At 51.7% G+C, this 23067-nt stretch overlaps 1 long non-coding RNA gene across 1 annotated transcript; it reads left to right on the top strand.

Moving 5' to 3' along the window:
- Positions 1-16952: 16952 nt before the first annotated feature.
- On the top strand, positions 16953-18228 carry LOC140422031 (uncharacterized). Its single transcript, XR_011947230.1, has 2 exons — positions 16953-17286; positions 17692-18228. It is a non-coding gene; the product is annotated as an uncharacterized lncRNA (long non-coding RNA).
- Positions 18229-23067: the final 4839 nt, after the last annotated feature.

Genomic DNA, 23067 nt, shown 5'->3' on the forward strand with positions numbered 1-23067 from the left:
CCCATCACACTGACGCCCAGCCCCATTAAAAAGAAGGTCAAGATGGCCTCCAAGGCCACCGAGGTGCCCGTTCTGCCGTCGTCCCCCGAACAGGGGGGCCGGACGGAGATGTGACCCGCGAGGGCTCATTCCGCCCAGTACAGTTTTACTCCCCGGTCACCTTTTGTTCGTCGCCGGGGGCTGGCGGCAGCCACCAGTGACCTTATATATTCAGGTCATGGGCGAGCGACGGCGAGGAAGGCTCCCCGCTCACAACACCCAAGCAGATGATGCCAGGTTCCACCCCGGAGCTGTTCCCCGGGGTCTCTCTGAGGGCCCGGCATCGACAGCGCAGGCGGGATCGGAGCCGCCGCCGGCCACGGACCCTGAATCGTGGGGGGAGCTTGTAAGGAACCCACCTGAGGACGATCCTGGGGGTGGGATGAAATGAAAATCGCTTATTGTCACAAGTAGGCTTCAAATGAAGTTACTGTGAAAATCCATTAGTCGCCACATTCCGGCGCCTGTTCGGGGAGGCTGGTACGGGAATTGAACCGTGCTGCTGGCCTGCCTAGGTCTGCTATAAAAGCCAGCTATTTAGCCCTGTGCTAAACCAGCCCCGGATCAACTCGGGCCAAGGGCTAGTTGATGGGCCCGCGGCGCCCGCCACGGGGGCTCGGGTTCAGGCGGTGACCACTCGGAGGAGGAAGGCTGCTCAGTGGCGGGCGAGGAGGAGGATATAGACGCTCTGCAGCGAGGCAGAGGGCACCCTCATGCCCAGCACTGAGTCTCCCCTCATCCCCTCCGGGCATTTTTGAAAAGCATCGTGGCCCTGGACAACTGGGGAAATCTGGGGCGGCTCCTCGAGTCCAAAGCAGCGAGCTGGTATGTCGAGCACCTTCCTGTCTCTTGACCAGGAGAAGGCGTTCGGCAGGGTGGGGCACGAGTATCTGCTCGGGGCTCTGTAAGCTTTCGGGTGCGGAACACACTTTGTCGCCCAGATCCGATTACTGTACGCTGCCTCGGAGTGTCTGATTAAGGTTAACGGGTCCCTGACGGCGCCCCTTCGCTTTGGGAGAGGAATGCGTCAGGGCTGACCCATGTCCGGCCAACTTTATTCTCTCTGCTTGGAGCCTTTTCCTGCGCCTCCTACAGAGGAGGTTGTCGGGGCTGGTTCTGCGCGAGCCGGACATGGAGGTGGTCCTCTCGGCTTATGCTGATGATGTGCTCCTCACGTTCATTGACCCTGGTGACCTGCGGAGGATGCGAGAGTGCCTGTATACTCCGCCGCGTCTTCTGCTAGGATCAACTGGGCTAAATGTTCCAGACTCCTGGTTGGTCCATGGCAAATGGACCCCTCCCAGAGGAGTTCAGGCCCTTCAGCTGGAGCCGGACCAACATCCTCTACTTGGGAGTCCATCTTTGCCCAGCAGGGAAAGCCTGGCCAGCGAACTGGCAGGAGTTGGAGACCAATATCACCACTCGCATGGGACGCTGGACAGGACTGCCCCGAGTGCTGTCCCACAGGGGTCGCGTTCTCGTCATAAACCAGCTGGGTTGCCTCCATGTTGTGGTACCGGCTGGTTACTTTGACTCCTCCCCCTAACTTTGTCACACACATCCAGAGAACCCTGATTTGGCTCTTCTGTGACAGTGGATTGCACTGGGTCACTGCGGAGGTCTTGAATCTCCCAATTGCGGAGGACAGTCAGGCGTTGGTGTGCCTTCGCACCCAGGTAGCGACTTTCCGCCTTCAGTCTGCAACGTTACCTATACGTTGAACCTCCTCCATGATGGTGTGCCCTGGCGACGTATTCTTCTGCCAGGTGCATGGCCTGAACTACGATGTGCAGCTCCTGTTCGTTGACCAGCAAGGTCTTCGGAGTTCTTTGTTGGCAATGCCTGTCTTGTACCAGGACCTTCTCAAAATCTGGAACATGGTCGCCACGCACCGCAGCTCTCCCCCCGTTAGGAGTAGTGGCTGTCGTAAGGGAGCCGGTGCTCAGGAATTCGCAACTCCGCCAATATCCATTCCAGTGGCCTGCAGAGTGGAGGGCTGTGGATGCTGGGGTGACCAGGATCGGGGACATGCTGGGTGGCGGAGGAGTGGGCTGGATGACGCCCTACGAGCTTGCCAAGCGCGGAGCAGTGTCCGTCCAGCGCGCGGATAAAGTCATCCAAGGCCTAAAATCAGTCGTGCTCGGCCCCGTGGGCACACTTGGACTCGAGACGTCGCAGTTGTGCGGTGTTTGCACTTCAGCCCCACGCTCCTAATCTACGGACATCCGGCGCGGAGAAGGCGGAGGACCTCCTTGTGAACCAGCTCCTGGGCCTGTCCAAACTTGCCACTAATAGGTCCAGGCAGCGGACGACTGAGGGGGCTATCCAGCCTGACTGTCTGCCCCTCTTCTGCAGCCTTGTTCGCGGCCGGGTGTCCCTGAAGTGGGAGCATGCAGTGTCCACGGGCACACTCGAGGCCTTCCGTGCTCGATGGGCACCCCAGGGGTTGACTGCCTTTAGCCCCTGATTTCCGCACTTTGATTTGACGGGTTTTGTTAAGTTTTCACACCGTGTATCACGCCAGACTAAGTGGCGGATGCAGGATATACTCCTGCTGCATGTAGATAAACGCAGCAGGTCATCACTCACAAAACTCCAAAAACAAGAAGTAAAATTGTTATAATTATCTCTACTTATCAAATGACAGTCATTAAACCCTATAAAACTACAGGGTCTCAGACAATAATAGTGGAGATGGGGCCCAGAGGATAAACAGCAAAGGATTCACTCATTTTGAGAGTAACAAACACAGTGTCTGTTCCAATAATAAGAGTCGGGCTGCTGTGCGTGAGTGAACACATCATTGGATCCAATGTAACGATAATACAGTGAGATTTTCATTTCATTTCATTCAGTATCTAGAGAACCATAACTAAAGTTTTGTTTTCGTATAATAGTGAGTTAGTCATGGTTTGTTAACAACATAATATAATCCACTTCTGGTGTGTGTTACTCTGTCACTGTTAGACCATAACCTTTTAAAAAAATAAATTTTGAGTACCCAATTCATTTTTTTCCAATTAAGGGGCAATTTAACGTGGTCAATCCACCTACCCTGCACCTCAATGAGAATCTGAGTGAGTCGAGAGATGTTTAGTGAATGAGAGACAGGAGAGCAGGTTCACATACCGGAGGATCACTGAGAATGATCAGAATAAGGAGACCACTCAGAAAACAGCCAATAGGAAGCTTCAGCTGAACACATCACTTATTCTTAAAGGGACAGTCGGGGCCCTGACACTGCTCAGCTCCCAGTTAAAGGGGCAGACACAGCTTTGCCGTTTTCTCTGGTATGTTTATGATTGCTAAAGGCTGGTCGGAGTGAGGTTTATTTAAAAGGACAGAATGTGGGAAGCACACATCAACAAAACTGGGAATTCTTGGACACAAACAGCAGCTCCTTCTTTATCTGGGAATGAAACTATTGTCTAATTCTCCCTGCTGTTACCAGGCTCCTGTGATGTCCTCCAGCTGCTATTTTAATGCAAACTTCAATCAATTTGTTTTAAGTAGCTTTCTATTCAATGAAATAATTGCAACTATCACAGAAACACATTAAAATGTTTGAGATGGATTCCGATGCATTTTCAGCATGGAAACTGAATCCTGCTGCTTTACATTCAATCAGGAACATCACAGTTTTACACCAATCTCTGATTTGACACCACATTCCCAGTACTCACCGTTGTTCTTCCCGACTCTGAACACAGTTGTAAAGGTGCTTCTGTTCTAGGGATTTAGGGGTTCTGAGATGTGGAAGAGTGTGATTGGAACACATTCCTTGCACACCTCAGGATTTAGCCACACGGGGACTTTGCTGACAGTGAAGAGAGATGAGAAAGACCAAAGTGTTGTTTGTCCCTCTCAGTGTGACCCTGAAGGACTGTGTCCAGGCTGAAGTTCTGTTCCTGCCATATGATCCTTCCCCAGATTGTCCTTTCTGAGCTCCAGGCAGGTGCTGTTAAACACTCAGGTAGGAAAGACAAAAATCTGCAACAACTTTTCAAACAAAGCTGATTTATTCAGAATATTAAACCTCTACAGCAGATTAAGACTGTCAGAGTGAACATTATTCGGTCTTGGACATGATTAACAGCATCAATAAGAGTAGAATCCAAACCTTGTAGTCGCTTGTGAACTCGCTGGTGTGTAAGCAGGTGGGATGGCTGAGTAAATCCCGTCCCACAGACATTAGAGGTGTGAATTCAATGGGTTTCAGGAGATAAGATAAATGAGAAAATTCCTTCCTACAGATGGAGCAGGTAAACAGCCTCCCCCCAGTGTGAACTCTCTGGTGTGTCAGCAGGTTGGATGACTGACTGAATCCCTTCCCACATACCGAGCAGGTGAACAGCCTCTCCCCAGTGTGAACTCGCTGGTGATTCAATAGGTTGGATGAACGAGTGAATCCCTTCCCACACACTGAGCAAGTGAATGGCCTCTCGTCACTGTGAACCTGCTGATGAGTCAGAAGGTTGAATTAATTAATGAATCCCTTCCCACAGTCAGAGCAGGTGAATGGCCTCTCCCCAGTGTGAATTCTCTGGTGGTTCAGACGGGCAGATGGACGGCTGAATCCTTTCCCACACACCGAGCAGGTGAATGGTCTCTCCCCAGTGTGAGCATATTGGTGTATTAGTAAATGCTTTTTGTTTTTAAAGCTCTTCTCACAGTCAGGACAGTTAAAAAGTTTGTTATCAGAGTGAACAAGTTGATGTGTCTGTAGGTGGGATGACTGAATGAATCCTTTCCCACACACGGAGCAGGTGAAAGGTCTCTCGCCAGTGTGAATACATTGATCTGTCAGCAGATCAATTTTATGTTTAAAACTCTTCTCACATTTAGGACATGTAAATGGTCTCATCAGTGTGAGCAAGTTGATGAGCCACAATGTGGGATGACCGAGTGAATCCCTTCCAACACACAGGGCAGGTGAATGGCCTCTCCTCAGTGTGAATACGCTTGTGTGTCAGAAGGTTGTATGAATGGGTGAATCCCTTCCCACAAATGGAGCAGGTGAACAGTCTCTCCCCAGTGTAACTGTGCCGATGAACTTCCAGATGTGATGGGTAACTGAATCCCTTCCCACAGTCTGCACATTTCCACGGTTTCCCTATGGTGAGTGTGTCCTTATGTCTCTCCCGGTTGAAGCCTTGTCCACATCCAAAACATGTGTATAATTTCTCTCTGCAGTGAATGGTGTAATGTTTTTTCAGGCTGTGTTAAAGCTCTTTCCACAGTCAGTGCTCTGGAACACTCTCACTCGGGTGTGTATATCTCGGTGCTTTTCCAGTCACACTGCTGAAACAGAACAGACAAACAGTTCCCCTTCCAAATTAAAAGACCGATGATATTCAGCTCCTGATGAATTGAGTGACTCTGTCAGATCTTGATGCTTGGTTTGAGTTTTCTGTCAGCCAATCTTCCGGCAGGGAGGGTGGGTTGGTGGGGAGGGAGGGACAGTGGGGAGGGGGAGGGGAGCGGAAGGGAGGGAGGGAGGGTGGAGGGGAGCGGCAGGGTGGGCCGGACGGTGGGAAGGGTGGAGGGGAGCAGCAGGGAGGGAGGGACGGTGGGGAGGATGGAGGGGAGAGGGAGGGTGGGACGGGGGGAGGGGAGCGGCAGGGAGGGAGGGACGGTGGGGAGGATGGAGGGGAGAGGGAGGGTGGGACGGTGGGTAGGGGAGCGGGAGGGAGGGAGGGTGGAGGGGAGTGGCAGGGAGTGAAGGACGGTGGGGGGGGAGGGGAGCGGCAGGGAGGGAGGGACGGTGGGGGGGGGAGTGGAACGGCAGGGAGGGAGGGTGGGGAGGGGAGCGGCAGGGAGGGGTGTGGCGGGGGGGGAGTGGAGCGGCAGGGAGGGAGGGTGGGGAGGGGAGCGGCAGGAAGGGAGGGGTGTGGCAGGGAGAGAGGGATGGTGGGGAGGGGGAGGGAGGGTGTGGAGGGTGGACGGGAGCGGCAGGGAGGGACAGTGGGGAGGGGAGCGGAAGGGAGGGAGGGAGGGTGGAGAGGGTGGAGGGGAGCGGCAGGAAGGGAGGGACGGTGGGAGGGGGAGCGGCAGGGATGGTGGGGAGGGGGAGGGGAGCGGCTGGGAGGGAGGGACGGTGGGAGGGGGAGGGAGGGTGGGGAGGGAGGGTGGGGAGGGTGGAGGGGAGCGGCAGGGAGGGTGGAGGGGAGAGGCAGGGAGGGAGGGACGGTGGGAGGGGGAGAGGAGCGGCGGGGAGGGTGTAGGGGAGAGGCAGGGAGGGAGGGACGGTGGGAGGGGGAGAGGAGCGGCGGGGAGGGTGGAGGGGAGAGGCAGGGAGGGAGGGACGGTGGGAGGGGGAGGGGAGCGGCAGGGAGGGAGGGACGGTGGGAGGGGGAGGGGAGCGGCAGGGAGGGAGGGACGGTGGGAGGGGGAGGGGAGCAGCAGGGGGGGAGGGACAGTGGAGAGGGAGGGAGGGTGGGGAGGGGAGCGGCAGGGAGGGAGGGACGGTGGGGAGGGGGAGGGGAGTGGCAGGGAGGGAGGGACGGTGGGAGGGGGGAGGGGAGCGGCAGGGAGGGAGGGACGGTGGGAGGGGGGGAGCGGCGGGGAGGGAGGGACGGTGGGAGGGGGGGGAGCGGCGGGGAGGGAGGGACGGTGGGAGGGGGAGGGGAGCGGCAGGGAGGGAGGGACGGTGGGGAGGGGAGGGACGGTGGGGAGGGAGGGAGGGTGGGGAGGGGGAGGGGAGCGGCAGGGAGGGAGGGACAGTGGGGAGGGGGGGAGGGAGGGACGGTGGGGAGGGAGGGACGGTGGGGAGGGGGAGGGAGGGACGGTGGGGAGGGGGATGGGAGCGGCAGGGAGGGAGGGACGGTGGGAGGGGGATGGGAGCGGCAGGGAGGGAGGGACGGTGGGGAGGGGGAGGGGAGCGGCAGGGAGGGAGGGACGGTGGGAGGGGGGGGAGGGAGGGGGAGGGGAGCGGCAGGGAGGGAGGGACGGTGGGGAGGGGGGAGGGAGGGTGGGGAGGGGGAGGGGAGCGGCGGGGAGGGAGGGACGGTGGGGAGGGGAGCGGCAGGGTGGGAGGGAGGGAGGGAGGGGAGGGGGAGGGTGGGGACCGGCAGGGAGGGTGAGACGGTGGGGAGGGGAGCGGCAGGGAGGGAGGGACGGTGGGGAGGGGGAGGGGAGCGGCAGGGAGGGAGGGACGGTGGGAGGGGGGGGAGGGGGAGGGGAGCGGCAGGGAGGGAGGGACGGTGGGAGGGGGGGAGGGGGAGGGGAGCGGCAGGGAGGGAGGGACGGTGGGGAGGGTGGGGAGGGGGAGGGGGAGGGGAGCGGCGGGGAGGGGAGCGGCAGGGAGGGAGGGACGGTGGGGAGGGGAGCGGCAGGGAGGGAGGGAGGGAGGGGAGGGGGAGGGTGGGGACCGGCAGGGAGGGTGAGACGGTGGGGAGGGGGAGGGGAGCGGCAGGGAGGGTGGGACAGTGGGGTGGGTGGGAGGGTGGGTCGGTGGGGTTTTAGTTATTTATTAGCCGATTTCCTGCTTGTTCTCTTTTTGGTTTTGGTTGTGTTTGATGTCTGTGTATGATTTCCTCAATAAAAACATTGATTAAAAAAAAGACTGTAAATAATAAATGTACATTTTTACAGAACCATAAATTATATATCTAATCATAGAATTTACAGTGCAGGAGGCCATTCGACCCATCGAGTCTACACCGGGCCTTGAAAAGAGCGCCCCATTTAAGTCCACACCTCCATCCCATCCCTGTAACCAAGTAACCCCACCTAACATTTTTGGACACGAAGAGCAATTTATCATGGCCAATCCACCTAACCTGCACATCTTTCGACTGTGGGAGGAAATCGGAGCACCCGAAGGAAACACAGACAGACACGGGGAGAACGTGCAGACTCCGCACAGACAGTGACCCAATCCGGGAATTGAACCTGGGTCCCTGGAGCTGTGAAGTAACAGTGCTAACCACTGTGCTACTGTGCCGCCCTTCTGTACCACATAACAACATTAGACATATCTCTGTCTGATATTAATTTACTGTTGCCTTTAATGTCAGCCATGTCCTGGGAAACCAGCCCTTTAATTGTGAATATAAGGAAAGAGACCATATGGGATATATATATATATAGACAAATTGAACATTTCAGCAGTCAAGGGCATTCAGCCTCTTCGGGTAAGCATTCTCCAAGGCGGCCTTCAGAATGCGCGACATTGCAGAATCGGCGAGTAGAAACTTATAGCCAAGTTCCGCACACGAGTATGGCCTCAACCGGGACCTTGGATTCATGTCGCATTACATTCACTCCACATCTGACCTGGGCTTGCGAAATCCTACCAACTGTCCTGGCTTGAGTCAATTCACACCTCTTTAACCTGTGATTATCCCTCTCTTCAGTCACTCCGTCTGGACCTGTAAAGACTTAATTACCTGCAGAGACTCGCAATCAAAGTATCGCCTTGCATCTTTGACTTTGTCTATATATATATATATACATATATGTTTCTGGAACCTACCCCTTCATTCACCTGAGGAAGGAGCAGTGCTCCAAAAGCTAGTGATTCAAAACAAACCTGTTAGACTTTAACCTAGTGGTGTAAGATTTCTTAGTGTGCTCAACTCAGACCAATGCCGGCATCTGCACATCAATATTTTTGAGAGAAAAAGACCTGGGCCTACCTTTCCGGAGTCTGTGTCCTCCCTAGATTCACTTCCATTCTCTTCACTTGCTGCAAGTCACCAATTGAAGACCAGAATGAGAAAATAAATGGAAAGGGGGGAAAGTGTTTTACTCTCAGATGTTGGAGACAGAAGGAAGTTTCAATCTGTGTGAAGCTAACTCCTCATTCACCCAAAGCCCGCGCTCTGATTGCCTGGAGGACAAGAGTCCTTCCGGTTCGCCAGGATTTTCCCTTGGTTATCCGCCGCCTGAAGACAATGGCATCACGTGGCCATGGGTAAACGTTTGACCGCAAGAAGCGCGGACCCTTTGACCAATGGAAATCGCCGTGTTCCGCACAGGCGCAGCTTTTCCGCCCTTGGACCTGCGCAGTCCCAGGCCGCCCACCCGCGCGGCGGATAGAGAAGTTTCTCTAACGCGGTGGATTCTGGGGGCCACAATCGCCATTACCCACCCGGCGCCCAGTTTCCAAACTCCTGGGACTGGGATGAAAAGTGGGGGGTGCAGTGACCCCCACCCTGACATAAAGTGCGTCTGGATGGTCAGCGGATTTGATTGTGACGTCCCTCTTAGCAAAACAGTTTGTTAACTTCAAAGATTTAGACACTTGTGCGACATATTGGGGAGGGCAATGGATGAGAGTGAAACTGAACCCGAGGGTCAGCACCTTCAGGGAAGGAGAATTGGGGAAAAGCAGGAGGAGGATGGTGAGATTTAACTTTTTTTCTTTCTTTGAATAATTTACGGGATGTGGACTTTGCTGGCCAGTCTTGCATTACCCATCCCTAATTGCCCTTGAGAATCATAGAATTTACAGTGCAGAAGAAGGCCATTCAGCCCATCGTGTCTGCACTGGCCCTCGGAAAGAGCACCTTACATATGCCCCACGCCTCCCCGCTATCCCTTTTATCCCCATAACCCAACCTAACCTTTTTGGACACGAAGGGCAATTTAGAATGATCAATCCACCTAACCTGCACATCTTTGGACTGTGGGAGAAAACCGGAGCACCCGGAGGAAACCCGCGCACACACGGGGAGGATGTGCAGACTCCGCCCAGACAGTGACCCAAGCCGGAATCGAACCTGGGACCCTGGAGCTGTGAAGCAATTGTGCTATCCACAATGCTACTGTGCTGCCCTTTTTTTTGTCCATACGCCATGCTGATCCTCCCACCCTCTCTCTCCCTTCCCCTCCCTCCCTCATCCCCTCTCTCCCTCGTTCCCTCCCTCTCCCTCATTCGCTCCCTCACCGATCTGTCCATACGCCATGCTGATCGCCATGACTCCTTCATGTGCGGGAAGTGTGTCCAGCTGCAGCTCCTGTTAGACCGCATGATGGCTCTGGAGCTGCAGATGGACTCACTTTGGATCATCCACGATGATGAGGAGGTCGTGGATAGCACGTTCAGTGAGTTGGTCACACCGCAGATTAGGATTAGTGAGGGAGACAGGGAATGGGTGACCAAAAGGCAGCAAAAGAGCAGGAAGGCAGTACAGGTGTCCCCTGTGGTCATCTCCCTCCAAAACAGGTATACCGTTTTGGATACTGTTGGGGGCTCACCAGGGGGAGGCATCAGTAGCCAGGTTCGTGGCACCGTGGCTGGATTTGCTGCACAGAAGGGCAGGAAAAAGACTGGCAGGGCTATAGTCACAGGGGATTCAATCGTAAGGAGAGTAGACAGGGGTTTCTGTGGTCGAAAACGAGACTCCCGAATGGTATGTTGCCTCCCAGGTGCACGGGTCAGGGATGTCTCAGATCGGCTGCAGGACATACTGAAGGGGGAGGGTGAACAGCCAGTTGTCGTGGTGCATATAGGCACCAACGATATAGGTAAAAAACGGGATGAGGTTCAACAATGAGAATTTAGGGAGTTAGGAGATAAGTTTAAAAAGTAGGACCTCAAAGGTAGTAATCTCAGGATTCCTACCAGTGCCACGGGACAGTCAGTGTAGAAATTCAAGAATAGTCAGAATTAATACGTGGCTTGAGAGATGGTGCAGGATTGAGGGGTTCAGATTTTTGGGACATTGGAACCGGTTCTGGGGGCGGTGGGACCATTACAAGTCGGATGGTCTACACCTGGGCAGGATTGGAACCAATGTCCTAGGGGGTGCTTTTGCTAACACTGTTGGGGAGGTTTTAAACTAATGTGGCAGGGGGATGGGAACCAGGTTAGGAAGTTAGAGGTCAGTAAAGAGGCAGCAACTAAAGCCAGTAAGGTACTAGATAATAAACTCAATGTGACTAAGGGGAAGAGTAGACAGGGAAGAGATGATGAACGCAAAGGGACAGGTGGTCTGAGGTGCATTTGTTTCAATGCGAGAAGTGTAGCAGGTAAGGCAGATGAACGTAGGGCTTGGATTAGTACCTGTGAATATGATGTTATTGGTATTACTGAGACTTGGTTGAGGGAAGGGCAAGACTGGCAACTAAATATCCCAGGGTATAGTGCTTCAGGGGGAATAGAGAGGGAGGTAAAAGGGGTGGAGGAGTTGGATTACTGGTCAGAGATGATATCACAGCTGTGATTAAGGAGAGCACGATGGAGGATTCGAGCACTGAGGCAATATGGGTAGAGCTAAGAAATAGGAAGGGTGCAGTAACATTGTTGTGACTTTACGACAGGCCTCCCTAAAGCAAGCGTGAAGTAGAGGTACAAATATGTAGACAGATTATAGAAAAATGTAGGAGCAATAGGGTGGTTGTGATGGGAGATTTTAACTTCCCCAACATTGAATGGGACTAATGTAGATGGAGCAGAATTTGTAAGGAGCATCCAGGAGAGTTTTTTTAGAGCAGTATGTAAATAGTCCAACTCGGGAAGGGGCCATACTGGACCTGGTATTGGGGAATGATCCTGGCCAGGTGGTTAAAGTTTAAGTCGGTGATTACTTTGGAAATAGCGATCACAATTCCGTAAGTTTTAGAATACTCCTGGAGAAAGACGAGAGTGGTCCTAAAGGAAGAGTGCTAAATTGGGGAAAGGCCAAGTATAACAAAATTCGGCAGGAGCTAGGGAATGTGGATTGGGAGCAGCTGTTTAAGGGTAAATCCACATTTGAAATGTGAGAGTCTTTTAAGGAAAGGTTGATTAGAGTGCAGGACAGACATGTCCCTGTGAAAATAAGGGATAGAAATGGCAAGATTAGGGAACCATGGATGACAGGTGGAATTGTGAGACTAGCTAAGATGAAAAAGGAAGCATATATAAGATCCAGGCGACTTAAAACTGATGAAGCTTTGGAAGAATATCGGGAAAGTAGGACAAATCTCAAATGCGCAATAAAGAGGGCTAAAAGGGGTCATGAAATATCTTTGGCTAACAGGGTTAAGGAAAATCCCAAAGTATATAAAGATCAAGAGGGTAACTAGAGAAAGGATTGGCCCACTCAAAGACAAAAGAGGGAATTTATGCGTGGAGTCAGAGGAAATGGATGAGATTCTTAATGAGTACTTTGCATCGGTATTCACCAAGGAGAGGGACATGACGGATGTTGAGGCTAGGGATGGATGTTTAAATACTCTAGGTCAAGTCGGCACAAGGAAGGGGGAAATTTTGGGTATTCTAAAAGGCATTAAGGTGGACAAGTCCCCAGGTCCGGATGGGATGTATCCCAGGTTACTGAGGGAAGCGAGGGACGAAATAGCTGGGGCCTTAACAGATATCTTTGCAGCATCCTTGAGCACGGGTGAGGTCCCGGAGGACTGGAGAATTGCTAATGTTGTCCCTTTGTTTAAGAAGGGTAGCAGGGATAATCCAGGGAATTATAGACCTGTGAGCTTGATGTCAGTGGTAGGCAAACTGTTGGAGAAGATACTGAGGGATAGGATCTATTCACATTTGGAAGAAAGTAGACTTATCAGTGATAGGCAGAATGGTTTTGTGCAGGGAAGGTCATGTCTTACAAACCTAATAGAATTCTTTGAGGAAGTGACAAAGTTAATTGATGAGAGAAGGGCTGTAGATGTCATATACATGGACTTCAGTAAGGCGTTTGCTAAAGTTTCCCATGGCAGGTTGATGGAAAAAGTGAAGTCGTATGGGGTTCAGTGTATACTAGCTAGATGGATAAAGAACTGGCTGGGTAACAGGAGACAGAGAGTTGTGGTGGAAAGGAGTGTCTCAAAATGGAGAAAGGTGACTAATGGTGTTCAATATGGATCCGTGCTCGGACCACTGTTGTTTGTGATATACATAAATGATCTGGACGAAGGTATAGGTGGTCTGATTAGCAAGTTTGCAGATGATACTAAGATTGGTGGAGTTGCAGATAGCGAGGACTCAGAGAATACAGCAAAATATAGATAGATTGGAGAGTTGGGCAGAGAAATGGCAGATGGAGTTCAATCCAGGCAAATGCGAGGTGATGCATTTTGGAAGATCTAATTCAAGAGCGGACTATATGGTCAATGGAAGAGTCCTGGGGAAAATTGATGTACAGAGAGATCTGGGAGTTCAGGTCCATTGTACCCTGAAGGTGGCAACGCAGGTCGATAGAGTGGTCAAGAGGGCATACAGCATGCTTGCCTTCATCGGACGGGGTATTGAGTACAAGAGTCGGCAGGTCACTTTACAGTTGTATAGGACTTTGGTTGGGCCACATTTGAAATGCTGCGTGCAGTTCTGGTCGCCACATTACCAGAAGGATGTGGATGCTTTATAGAGGGTGCAGAGGAGGTTCACCAGGATGTTGCCTGGTATGGAGGGTGCTAGCTATGAAGACAGGTTGAGTAGATTATGATTGTTTTCGTTGGAAAGACGAAGGTTGAGAGGGGACCTGATTGAGGTCTACAACATTGAGAGGTATGGACAGGGTGGATAGCAAAAAGCTTTTTCCAAGAGTGGGGGTGTCAATTACAAGGGGTCACGATTTCAAGGTGAGAGGGGGAAAGTTTAAGGGAGATGTGCGTGGAAAGTTTTTTACGCAGAGGGTGGTGGGTGCCCAGAACGCTTTGCCAGCGGAGGTGGTAGAGGCGGGCATGATAGCATCATTTAAGATGCATCTAGACAGATATATGAACGGGCGGGGAACAGAGGGAAGTAGATCCTTGGAAAATAGAAGACAGTTTTAAATAAAGGATCTGGATCGGCGCAGGCTGGGAGGGCCGAAGGGCCTGTTCTTGTGCTGTAATTTTCTTTGTTCTTTATTCTTGAACCAAGTGAATCCCTCCCCGCAGTCAGCCAGGTGAATGGTCTCTCCCCGGTGTGAACTCATTGGAGTGTCGCAGGCTGGAGAATTGAGTGAATCCGATCCCACAAATGGAGCAGGTGAATGACCTCTCCCTGGTATGAACTCGCTGAGTCAGAAGCCGATATGAATCACAGAATCCTTTCCCGCAGTAGAGCAGGTGAACACCACATCCTGGTGAACACTTTCTCCCCAGTGTGAACGCGCTGGCTGAATGACTTCGTGAATCAGGATCAGGATCATGACACGGGATCAGGGGTGAGCTGGCAAGGTGGATACAGAACTGGCTAGGTCATAGAAGGCAGAGAGTAGCAATGGAAGGATGCTTTTCTAATTGGAGGGCTGTGACCAGTGGTGTTCCACAGGGATCAGTGCTGGGACCTTTGCTGTTTGTAGTATATAAAAATGATTTGGAGGAAAATGTAACTGGTCTGATTAGTAAGTTTGCAGACGACACAAAGATTGGTGGAATTGCGGATAGCGATGAGGACTGTCAGAGGATACAGCAGGATTTAGATTGTTTGGAGACTTGGGCGGAGAGATGGCAGATGGAGTTTAATCCGGACAAATGTGAGGTAATGCATTTTGGAAGGTCTAATGCAGGTAGGGAATATACAGTGAATGGTAGAACCCTCAAGAGTATTGAAAGTCACAGAGATCTAGGAGTACAGGTCCACAGGTCACTGAAAGGGGCAACACAGGTGGGGAAGGTAGTCAAGAAGGCATACGGCATGCTTGCCTTCATTGGCCGGGGCATTGAGTATCAGAATTGGCAAGTCATGTTGCAGCTGTATAGAACCTTCGTTAGGCCACACTTGGAGTATAGTGTTCAATTCTGGTCACCACACTACCAGAAGGATGTGGAGGCTTTAGAGAGGGTGCAGAAGAGAGTTACCAGAAAGTTGCCTGGTATGGAGGGCATTAGCTATGAGGAGCGGTTGAATAAACTCGGTTTGTTCTCACTGGAACGACAGAGGTTGAGGGGCGACCTGATAGAGGTCTACAAAATTATGAGGGGCATAGACAGAGTGGTAGTCAGAGGCTTTTCCCCAGGGTAGAGGGGTCAATTACTAGGGGGCATAGGTTTAAGGTGAGAGGGGCAAGGTTTAGGGTAGATGTACGAGGCAAGTTTTTTTACATAGAGGGTAGTGGGTGCCTGGAATTCGCTACCGGAGGAGGTGGTGGAAGCAGGGACGATAGTGACATTTAAGGGGCACCTTGACAAATACATGAATAGGATGGGAATAGAGGGATACGGACCCAGGAATTGTAGAAGATTGTAGTTTAGTCGGGCAGCATGGTCGGCACGGGCTTGGAGGGCCGAAGGGCCTGTTCCTGTTCTGTACATTTCTTTGTTCTTTGTTGAATCCCTGGCTACATGCAGAGCATTTGAAAGGCCTCTCCGAGTGTGATTTTACTGCTGTGTCTGCAGGGTGGATAAATTATTGAATCCTTTCCCACATTCAGAGCAGGTGAATGGCTTCTCCCCAGTGTGAGCCCTTTGATGTGTCAGCAGGTGGGATGACTGAGTGAGTCCCTTCCCACACACAGAGCAGGTGAGTGGCCTCTCCCCAGTGTGACGACATTGATGAGTTTCCAGCACAGATGGGGATCTGAATCCTTTCCCACAGTGCCCACATTTTCAGGTGCAGGCGTCCTTGAGACTCTCCAGGTTTCATAATCAGTTGAAGCCTCATCCACAGCAAAACCGTGCAGGATTTCTCTCTGCTCTGAATGGTGCGATGTTTTATCAGGCTGTGTAATTGGTTAACTGCAGGGCGGCACGGTGGTGGAGTGGTTAGCACTGCTGCCTAGGGTGCTGAGGACCCGGGTTCGATGCTGGCCCCTTGGCTGTGTGGAGTTGCACATTGTCCCCATGTCTGCATGGGTCTCATCCACACAACCCAAAGATGTGCAGGTTAGGTCGATTGGTCGCACTAAATTGCCCCTGAATTGGACAAAATAATTGGGTATTCTAAATTTATCAAACAAAGTAATTGGTTGACGCTTTTTCCAGTCAGTTCCTTGGAACACAATTACCGTGTCTGTGTGTCTTGGTGCTTTAAAATCTCTTGAAACAGACAAAGATTTCTACTTCTAGATTCAAAGTCCGATGATATTCAGGTCCCAAGGAATCGAGTGACTTTGTCAGACCCAGATGCGACATTTACTTTCAGATTTCTGTCTGTAAAGCCTCACTTTCTAATATACTGTAAAAGGAGATTATAAATATCATCACTGTCAAATAAAATAGAAATTCAGAAGACAATTCTAGTTTCAATGGAATATCTTTCCTCCCTCGTTCCCCTAAAGCTGTAAATTTTCATCCCACACACTCTCCCTCCATTCTCACTCTGCTGTATCTAATATCCACCCATGATTAGACATATGGGGCAGTGGGGGAGAACTTTATTTTGGCAGTGAGTGCTGATGACTTGGAACTCACTACCTAGTGGTGCAAGTTGAGACGATAAGATTATTTGAAACTGAATGTAGAAGGGCACGTGAAGGAAATAAACTTGCAGAGGTATGGTGATATCGAGGGGAAATGGGACAGCCTGAATTGTTCTGCAAAGAGTCGGCATGGACTCAAGTGACTGAATGGACTCCTTCTGTGCTGTAATAAAATAGAGAACTTATTCACAGAAGACAAGAAATAATAATAAATGGCTTAACCCCTTTAATGTGAACATTATGAAAGAGACCATTCTTTTAGCCAGACAAATAAATGTGTCAAGCTGAGGGAACAAAGGATATCAATGTCTTTCAGAGAGAGAGAGACCTGCGCCAACCTTTTCAGAGTCTGCACCCTCCCTGGATTCGCTTCCTTTCCTACAGTTGCTGCAAGTCACCAATGTCTCCCCAGAATGAGAAAGGAAATGGAAAGGGGGAAACACTGAGCTCCCAGATGAGGAGGAAGTTTTAGTCTGAAACTCATTGTCCAATCTCCGAATTGTGGCGTCACAATGGAGCCCTGCCTGAATCAACCAATAACAAATCACTCTGCTCCACCGTGACGTATGCGGGTTCCAGTGCGCTGTCCCGCCCCCATTATTTCCCCTCCCCCTTGTCTCCTCCAGACAAGGTTTCCAGGCAACCGGCTGACGGCTCCCGCCAGAGCGAGAAGCCGCTCGGTGATCTCCGCCCAGGTCCGGGACTGCGCATGTTCAAGGGGCGGGTTGGTGCGCATGTGCGGGGAGGCCCCGCCCCTTGACCCTCATGCAGAGATATTGACCAATGGCAAACTGGGTGGACCGGAAGGATTCTTCTCCGCCAGTCAATCAGAGTTCCCTCATTGTCTGCCTGCAGACTATGGAAATTGAGCTTGTTAACCTGCTCATTCCTGCCCAGCAAAGCTGCTGCTCTTCACTCTGAATGAGCTTGAGCTTCACACCTCCTCCCGTCTCCAACATCTGTGAGTAAAACACTTTCTTTTCTCCCCCTTTCCATTTCTTTTTTCATGCTGGCCTTCAATTGGTCACTTGCAGCAACTGAAGGGAAAGGAAGTGATTCCAGGGAGGGTGCAGACTCTGCAAAGCTTGGCCCAGGTCTCTCTCTCTCTCTTAAAGAGAGACATCCTTTGCTCCCTCAGTTTGACACATTTATTTGTCTGGCTAAAAGAATGGTCTCTTTCCCAATGCTCACAGCTCTGTCACTCCGCCCCTCCGAATCCGCTCCCTGAAGACGACGTATGGGGTAGTTTTGGCGACTAGGTATTGGGGAATGAGAGAGGAAAAAATGTTCCATAGAAACGAGAGTTGTCGGTTCAGAATTTCTATCCTTCACTTTTGTAAACTCATTTTGTAAACTCCTTTTATAGGATATTAGAAGATGAGGAATTACAGACAGAAATCACAAACGTAACCTCTCGATGTGACGGAGTCACTCTCTTCCTTGGGACCTGAATATCATCGGCCTTTGAATCTAGGAGGAGAAATGTTTGTCTGTTCTGTCGGCTTCAAAATATTTTAACCATCAGTGTGACTGGAAAAGCACCGAGACACACACACCCGAGTGAGAGTGTTCCAGAGCACTGACTGTGGAAAGAGCTTTAACCAGTTACACAGCCTGAAAAAAACATCACACCATTCACAGCGGGGACAGACCGTACACGTGTTCTGTGTGCGGACAAGGCTTCAACTGATTGTCCAACCTGGAGAGACACAAGGAGACCCAAAACATGGAGAAACCGTGGAAATGTGGGAACTGTGGGAAGGGATTCAGATCCCCATCTGTGCTGGAAGCTCATCGACGCATTCACACGGGGGAGAGGCCATTCACCTGCTCTGTGTGTGGAAACAGATTTGCTGTGTTTTTTTTTAATTAAATATTTTATTGAAAATTTTTGGTCAACCAACACAGTACATTGTGCATCCTTTACACAATATTATAACAACACAAATAACAATGACCTATTTTATAAACAAAAAATGAATAAATAATAAATAACAAAAATAAAAACTAGCCCTAATTGGCAACTGCCTTGTCACAAGTAACACTCTCCAAAAATATAATTTAACAGTCCAATATATAATTATCTGTAGCAACGACCTATACATACTATACAGTATATATTAACAACCCTGAGAGTCCTTCTGGTTCCTCCTCCTCCCCCCCCCGATCCTGGGCTGCTGCTGCTGCCTTCTTTTTCCCATTCCGTCTATCTTTCTGCGAGGTATTCGACGAACGGTTGCCACCGCCTGGTGAACCCTTGAGCCGACCCCTTAGGACGAACTTAATCCGCTCTAGCTTTATAAACCCCGCCATGTCATTTATCCAGGTCTCCACCCCCGGGGGCTTGGCTTCTTTCCACATTAGCAATATCCTGCGCCGGGCTACTAGGGACGCAAAGGCCAAAACATCGGCCTCTCTCGCCTCCTGCACTCCCGGCTCTTCTGCAACCCCAAATATAGCCAACCCCCAGCTTGGTTCGACCCGGACTCCTACTACTTTCGAAAGCACCTTTGTCACCCCCATCCAAAACCCCTGTAGTGCCGGGCATGACCAAAACATATGGGTATGATTCGCTGGGCTTCTCGAGCACCTCGCACACCTATCCTCCACCCCAAAAAATTTACTGAGCCGTGCTCCAGTCATATGTGCCCTGTGTAATACCTTAAACTGAATCAGGCTTAGCCTGGCACACGAGGACGACGAGTTTACCCTGCTTAGGGCATCTGCCCACAGCCCCTCCTCGATCTCCTCCCCCAGCTCTTCTTCCCATTTCCCTTTTAGTTCATCTACCATAGTCTCCCCTTCGTCCCTCATTTCCCTATATATATCTGACACCTTACCATCCCCCACCCATGTCTTTGAGATCACTCTGTCCTGCACCTCTTGTGTCGGGAGCTGCGGGAATTCCCTCACCTGTTGCCTCGCAAAAGCCCTCAGTTGCATATACCTGAATGCATTCCCTTGAGGCAACCCATATTTCTCGGTCAGCGCTCCCAGACTCGCGAACTTCCCATCCACAAACAGATCTTTCAGTTGCGTTATTCCTGCTCTTTGCCACATTCCATATCCCCCATCCATTCCCCCCGGGGCAAACCTATGGTTGTTTCTTATCGGGGACCCCCCCAAGGCTCCAGTCTTTCCCCTATGCCGTCTCCACTGTCCCCAAATCTTCAGTGTAGCCACCACCACCGGGCTTGTGGTGTAGTTCCTCGGTGAGAACGGCAATGGGGCTGTCACCATAGCCTGTAGGCTAGTCCCCCTACAGGACGCCCTCTCTAATCTCTTCCACGCCGCTCCCTCCTCCTCTCCCATCCACTTACTCACCATTGAAATATTAGCGGCCCAATAATACTCACTTAGGCTCGGTAGTGCCAGCCCCCCCCTATCCCTGCTACGCTGTAAGAATCCCTTCCTCACTCTCGGGGTCTTCCCGGCCCACACAAAACCCATGATGCTCTTTTCAATCCTTTTAAAAAAAGCCTTCGTGATCACCACCGGGAGGCACTGAAACACAAAGAGGAATCTCGGGAGGACCACCATCTTAACCGCCTGCACCCTCCCTGCCATTGACAGGGATACCATATCCCATCTCTTGAAATCCTCCTCCATCTGTTCCACCAACCGCGTTAAATTTAACCTATGCAATGTGCCCCAATTCTTAGCTATCTGGATCCCCAGGTAACGAAAGTCCCTTGTTACCTTCCTCAACGGTAGGTCCTCTATTTCTCTACTCTGCTCCCCTGGATGCACCACAAACAACTCACTTTTCCCCATGTTCAATTTATACCCTGAAAAATCCCCAAACTCCCCAAGTATCCGCATTATTTCTGGCATCCCCTCCGCCGGGTCCGCCACGTATAGTAGCAAATCGTCCGCATACAAAGATACCCGGTGCTCTTCTCCTCCCCTAAGTACTCCCCTCCACTTCTTGGAACCCCTCAACGCTATCGCCAGGGGCTCAATCGCCAGTGCAAACAATAATGGGGACAGAGGGCATCCCTGCCTTGTCCCTCTATGGAGCCGAAAATATGCAGATCCCCCTCCATTCGTGACCACGCTCGCCACTGGGGCCCTATACAACAGCTGCACCCATCTAACATACCCCTCTCCAAAACCAAATCTGCTCAACACCTCCCACAAATAATCCCACTCCACTCTATCAAATGCTTTCTCGGCATCCATCGCCACTACTATCTCCGTTTCTCCCTCTGGTGGGGCCATCATCATTACCCCTAACAACCTCCGTATATTCGTGTTCAACTGTCTCCCCTTCACAAACCCAGTTTGGTCCTCGTGGACCACCCCCGGGACACATTCCTCTATTCTCATTGCCATTACCTTGGCCAGGACCTTGGCATCTACATTTAGGAGGGAAATAGGTCGAAAGGACCCGCATTGTAGCGGGTCCTTTTCCTTCTTTAAGAGAAGCGATATCGTTGCTTCAGACATAGTCGGGGGCAGTTGTCCCCTTTCCTTTGCCTCATTAAAGGTCCTCGTCAGTACCGGGGCGAGCAAGTCCACATATTTTCTATAGAATTCGACTGGGAATCCATCCGGTCCCGGGGCTTTTCCCGCCTGCATGCTCCTAATTCCTTTCACCACTTCTTCTACCTCGATCTGTGCTCCCAGTCCCACCCTTTCCTGCTCTTCCACCTTGGGAAATTCCAGCTGATCCAAGAAGCCCATCATTCTCTCCCTCCCATCCGGGGGTTGAGCTTCATATAATTTTTTATAAAATGTCTTGAACACTCCATTCACTCTCTCCGCTCCCCGCTCCATCTCTCCTTCCTCATCCCTCACTCCCCCTATTTCCCTCGCTGCTCCCCTTTTCCTCAATTGGTGTGCCAGCAACCTGCTCGCCTTCTCCCCATATTCGTACTGTACACCCTGTGCCTTCCTCCATTGTGCCTCTGCAGTGCCTGTAGTCAGCAAGTCAAATTCTACATGTAGCCTTTGCCTTTCCCTGTACAGTCCCTCCTCCGGTGCTTCCGCATATTGTCTGTCCACCCTCAAAAGTTCTTGCAGCAACCGCTCCCGTTCCTTACTCTCCTGCTTCCCTTTATGTGCCCTTATTGATATCAGCTCCCCTCTAACCACCGCCTTCAACGCCTCCCAGACCACTCCCACCTGGACCTCCCCATTATCATTGAGTTCCAAGTACTTTTCAATGCACCCCCTCACCCTTAGACACACACCCTCATCTGCCATTAGTCCCATGTCCATTCTCCAGGGTGGGCGCCCTCCTGTTTCCTCCCCTATCTCCAAGTCCACCCAGTGTGGAGCGTGATCCGAAATGGCTATAGCCGTATACTCCGTTCCCCTCACCTTCGGGATCAATGCCCTACCCAGCACAAAAAAGTCTATTCGCGAGTAGACTTTATGGACATAGGAGAAAAACGAGAACTCCTTACTCCTGGGTCTGCTAAATCTCCACGGGTCTACACCTCCCATCTGCTCCATAAAATCTTTAAATACCTTGGCTGCTGCCGGCCTCCTTCCAGTCCTGGACTTCGACCTATCCAGCCCTGGTTCCAACACCGTATTAAAATCTCCCCCCATTATCAGCTTTCCCATCTCTAGGTCCGGAATGCGTCCTAGCATCCGCCTCATAAAATTGGCATCATCCCAGTTCGGGGCATATACGTTTACCAAAACCACCGTCTCCCCCTGTAGTTTGCCACTCACCATCACGTATCTGCCCCCGTTATCCGCCACTATAGTCTTTGCCTCGAACATTACCCGCTTCCCCACTAATATAGCCACCCCCCTGTTTTTCGCATCTAGCCCCGAATGGAACACCTGCCCCACCCATCCTTTGCGTAGCCTAACCTGGTCGATCAGTTTCAGGTGCGTTTCCTGTAACATAACCACATCTGCCTTAAGTTTCTTAAGGTGTGCGAGTACCCGTGCCCTCTTTATCGGCCCGTTCAGCCCTCTCACGTTCCACGTGATCAGCCGAGTTGGGGGGCTTCCTACCCCCCCCCCCTTGTCGATTAGCCATCACCTTTTTCCAGCTCCTCACCCGGTTCCCACGCAGCTGTATCTCCCCCAGGCGGTGCACCCCCGCCCATCCTCTCCCATACCAGCTCCCCCCTCTCCCCAGCAGCAGCAACCCAGTAATTCCCCCCTCCCACCCCCCCCCGCTAGATCCCCCGCTAGCATAATTACTCCCCCCATGTTGCTCCCAGAAGTCAGCAAACTCTGGCTGACCTCGGCTTCCCCCCGTGACCTCGGCTCGCACCGTGCGACGCCCCCTCCTTCCTGCTTCTCTATTCCCGCCATAATTATCATAGCGCGGGAACCAAGCCCGTGCTTCTCCCTTGGCCCCGCCCCCAATGGCCAACGCCCCATCTCCTCCACCTCCCCCCATCACCACCTGTGGGAGAGAGAAAAGTTACCACATCGCAGGATTAGTACATAAAACCCCTCTTTGCCCCCCACATTCGCCCCACCACTTTGTTCGAACGTTCTTTTTAATAACCCGCTCATTCCAGTTTTTCTTCCACAATAAAAGTCCACGCTTCATCCGCCGTCTCAAAGTAGTGGTGCCTCCCTCGATATGTGACCCACAGTCTTGCCGGTTGCAGCATTCCAAATTTTATCTTCTTTTTATGAAGCACCGCCTTGGCCCGATTAAAGCTCGCCCTCCTTCTCGCCACCTCCGCACTCCAGTCTTGATAAACGCGGATCACCGCGTTCTCCCATTTACTGCTCCGAGTTTTCTTCGCCCATCTAAGGACCA

The sequence above is a fragment of the Scyliorhinus torazame genome, chromosome 5 (genome assembly GCF_047496885.1).
Source record: "Scyliorhinus torazame isolate Kashiwa2021f chromosome 5, sScyTor2.1, whole genome shotgun sequence".
NCBI classification, from domain to species: Eukaryota; Metazoa; Chordata; class Chondrichthyes; order Carcharhiniformes; family Scyliorhinidae; genus Scyliorhinus; species Scyliorhinus torazame.